Here is a 4,664-nt window from a genome sequence, read left to right as displayed (position 1 = left end):
TAGGTGAGAAAATCGCTAGTGGAGTGGCTCTGACGAAGCCCATACTGATAATCAGAAAGCAGGTTGTCATAGGAAAGATGCATTAAATGTTTTCTGTTAAGAATAGACTTGAAAATTTTCGAGACACAGGATGTTAAAGCAATTGGAGGATAGAGGGTTGGGAATGGTCCCCCTTCTTTGGGACTGGCTGAATGAGAGCAAACTTCCAGCAAAAGGGAAAGGTACAAGTTGACAGACAAAAGGTGAAAGAGTTTACTTATGCAGGATGTAAGCACAGAGGCATAGTTTTTGAGGACAACAGGAGGGACCCCATTAAGCCCATACACCGTGTTAGTACTAAGGCCAGTGATGGCAGAAAATACATCAGCTGAAGACATTTTAATGCCAACCATGAGGAAGTCAGAGAGGGAAAGTGATGGAGGAACAACACCGGAATCGTCTGAGGTGGAACTGGAGAAGAAAGTCTGAGTGAAGAGGTCTATTTTATCAGTAGCAGATATAGTTACAGGGCCATCAGAGTAGTAAACAACAGGGAAGAATGGTGAAGTGAAATTGTTAGAAAAGTTTTTGGCAAGGTGCCAGAAGTTGGAGAGCTGAGAGCATTTAGTATGGATGAAACTATTTCTAGACAGCACAAATCTGGACAGAACCATAAAAAATATGTAATTCACGGATGGGTTGGCTCCAGTACCTTTTATAGGCCACCTCATGGTTGTGGACAGCATTAGAACAAGCGTGATTAAACCAAGGCCTTCTTGCATTAGTCAATGCACAGTACATGAGAAAGGAAAATATGTTTCCTTCCCCTACAGAATAACCTCCATAATTTGCAAGGCACACTCAGATATCTCCCTCCCATGGAAGCAATAATCATTCCAGAGAAAATAAAAGAAGTATTGCCAGCAGCAGCTCCAAAGTGCTACAACCAACATTTCATTGAAGGGTCCACAAGCCATACTGGAGCGATAGGACAGGTTAAGGAAATAAGATTGTGATGGGGGGAGCCCAACAGAGAGAAAAGACTAACAGTGTAAGTAGAAAGATTATTTGTAAGGAAAAGGTCAAGTATGTTGGAATTCTCTCCAATGCGGTCAGGGATACAGGTAGGGTGTGTACAAGCTGCGCTAGGTCATTAAAGATACAAAAGACGTAGGCTTGTTCACCTGGTGGATCAGTGAAAGGAGGGAAGACCCAAAGGTTGTGATGAACACTGAAATCTCCTAGAATGAAGATTTCAGAGAAAGGAGATATGGATTGGATGTGTTCCATCGTAGAAGTAAGATAGTAGAACAATTTTTCATACTCAGTAGAATTATGGGATAAGTAAACAGCACTGATATATTTAGTGAGAGAATGACAGGAAAGCTGAAGCCAGATAGTAGAGAATTCAGAAGAATCAAGTTCAAGAACAAGAGCAAGATAAGTCGTTGTATACATATACACAAAAGCCACTTTTGTCTTTGAAATGTGTAGAGAAAGTACTAGGATACAGAAAAGGGTATGCTCTCAGTTGCCTCAGACAGCTGTCTTAGTTCAGAGGAGAAGGTGAGGTTTAGAAAAGGAGAGGTAGTGCTCAACAGAAGGTTAGAGGAAAGGCCGTGGATGTTGCAGAGATTTAGAAGAAGTGAGTCAGACAGTCGTTCCAGGCAGCAAGGTGAGTCGTCACCGGGAGAGGGCGAATGGTGGGGGCATTTATGGTCCCCTTCCAGGGGGACTCCAAGGCTACATTATTAGACACCATAGTTTTTTTTTTTTATTATTTTGAAAAGGAAGTGTGGTGTGTAATGTGCATGTAGTTTGGTGCTGGCAGTTACAGAATTTTGTATTGGAGAGCATGCGGGCCTACTCTCTGTGTTACTGAAACACTGAAAAAGTTCTGTAAAGAGTGATGGTCAGGAACTTTTCCCGACGGCTGATGAAACGGAAGGTTCAACTCTCCCTGTTATCAACTTTCCATCCACCTTGAGAATACTGCCCTACTCGACTGGTGCTACACTCTACTCCCTCGCCCTGGACAGTTGTCATGCCGAAACTGGATTCTCTCAGGAAAAGGGAGTGCATAAGCCCGCACACTGGGTAACATCACTTCCTTTAGTATTTATAAGCACTGGTCCATGTTAAACCTTCCCTCAATCTTTGTCACCTCTGCAACGCCATACAGTCCGATCCAACCCTGTACATTGCAAGTAACGTGACCACTCTTTGCTTCCTCGTAGATGTTTTGTCTGGCATACCTGTGAGGCACGAAATATTGTTTAACATAAGACAAAATCTATGTAAATGGAATGAATGTATTGACATAGGTTATATAACGAGCCAGTAAACTGAAAATTTTAACCACAAAACAGTTTTAATATTGAATCACTTCTAAATATATGAATGAATGAATCATTCATTACTGGATCATAAACAGTGAAGATTTAGCACATTTGCATTTCAGGTCATGGAGATTTTCAATACTGATCACAGACTGCGAATCTGACTGGTGGCAACCTGCGATGATTGTAGGGAACGAACGTGGTACCCTGATGAAGAAAGCTCAACACTTAACCCACCCTGTAGGCTATCGACTAACTTATTACAAAACCCACCCTTAAAACATGACATATTTTCGATTTTTTTTTTTTTTTTAGGCTCAAATCTCTACTTTTTATGAGAAACATTGAAAATTCATAGAGAAATCGCTCACCTGAGGTTTAAAATCCCTCTGCAGGTAACTGCACCCTCACCTGGCTCTGTTTTCAATGGGGTCTGGCTCCAGAGAAAACGAGTTCTATGGGAAGGGTAGCTATTCCAAACCACTCATAATTGGTATTTAATTTTTTTTTTCGTACGAATTTATATGTAGTACAAGAGTATATTGGTTTTCACACAGTAATATAGGTGATATAAGCATTGTTTCACTCACCAAACACATCAACATACTGCACCTTTTTTGGCGGCATTGCCTGATCATCATTTCTGACTGTTTCTTCCTCTAATGCTATGTAAACTTTGTCCTCCACATTGTCATCGATTGGGGAATCACTCTGGCCTTGAATTTCGTATCGTGGCGCGACATGTCTTTACTGGCCAGGTCACTGGTAACAGGAGTTGCCGAGACAATGGCTCGCGGGGGGGGGGGGAGGTCACGCGGGGTATGGCATTTCTCCATCTGACATTGGGTAGAGGAAGGTGTCCTGTGTATACGTACCAAAAATTACGCACGAAATTTGAAAAATGTGCAAACGACGGACCTTGCAATAGCAAAATGTTCTTTGTACATTGTGGGGACTGAGCATGAAATAAAATTGCAATGTGCATCGTACATCGTGGGTAAGGGGCGGGTTAACCATTCAGCTACTTGTTGATAGCAAAGGGTTGGGCTTTCATCATCAGAGTACCACGTTTGCTCTCCTCATCTCCAGTACAATTACCACAGGTTTTCACAAGCCATGATCGCAGTGAAGTTGTCCTCAACCTGAGGTGAAAATGTGCTCAATCTTCATTATCAAGTATATGATCCCGAAGTGAGTGATTTATTACGTCCTTTATGTTGAAGTGGGTTGATATCAGGATAGGTTTGTGGTAAAAATATCGTCCACGAATGTTTTTGTTTTTTGGGCAGAACAACAAAGACAGAACTGCCCACTTGTGGCTATGCCAGGAAAAATGAAAGGAAACAAATGAAGTAGTTACCATCCAAACAATAACACATGCTTCTTGCTGGAAGGAAGATTGTATAGGGATAAGGGGGGGAATATAGAGCACAAGAGGTCATTTCACAGTCTTGCAGTTGAGAAGAATTATTTCTAATGATGTGCTAGTCTGTGGTTGCAGTGATTCTTTCTTCTATTAGCAGAGGTTGCCGGACCAAAAAGGCGAACACTCTAATCCTATTTGTTCTAGTTCAATATTTCTTTCTACTCCAGAAAGACCATGGAGTCACTCATAAAAGAAAAGACCCCCCCTGCGTTAGAGGCAATATAACTCGGGGTATTCAGTGTTGGTAACAGTGTATTTGACGTCAGCCATATGGGGGGATGAGGAGGGGTGTTTGAGAGGAGGGCGGAGTTAATCTGCACGAAACACTTCTAGTCAAACATACATTATATCTGATTTGGTATGTTGTCCTTCACACAAAATTAACTTTATGCTACAAGAACAAAGAACTTTCAGGTGAAAACACAATCCCATACCCGAAACATTTATGCATTAATGCCGCACACCTTCATAAATCCCACCCTCTCATTCTCACCCTCACCCACTCTCACCTTACTCTCACCTTCACTCTCTCTCACACTCTCACACTTTCAGCCTCACTCGCACTCTCACCCTAACTGTCACTGTCACTACCACTATCAACGTCACTCTCTCTCTCTCTCTCTCTCTCTCTCTCTCTCTCTCTGGTCCGTTTAGCCGACGAAGCACAGTACTGCCATCACACACATGATCACACATTAATGAGGTGTGTGGCCACTGCAGATGTGCAGTAAAACTGTCAATCATATAAAGATAAACCTGGTTCTTAATAAGTTGATAAGGTATCACTTTAATCTATCCCAGACATTGTTTGAAACCAGATATTGGGAAGGGAGGATTAGAAGGTACGGAGTGGTTCGTGGCAACCATGTCTGTTATCAGATTCTAGGTTGTTGGATTCTGGGTTATCAGATTCAAGGTTT

This window comes from Coenobita brevimanus, chromosome 56 (assembly GCF_032717465.1).
Source record: "Coenobita brevimanus isolate Jiangsu-jjx chromosome 56, ASM3271746v2, whole genome shotgun sequence".
Taxonomy (NCBI): domain Eukaryota; kingdom Metazoa; phylum Arthropoda; class Malacostraca; order Decapoda; family Coenobitidae; genus Coenobita; species Coenobita brevimanus.
This window is presented reverse-complemented; position numbering follows the sequence as displayed.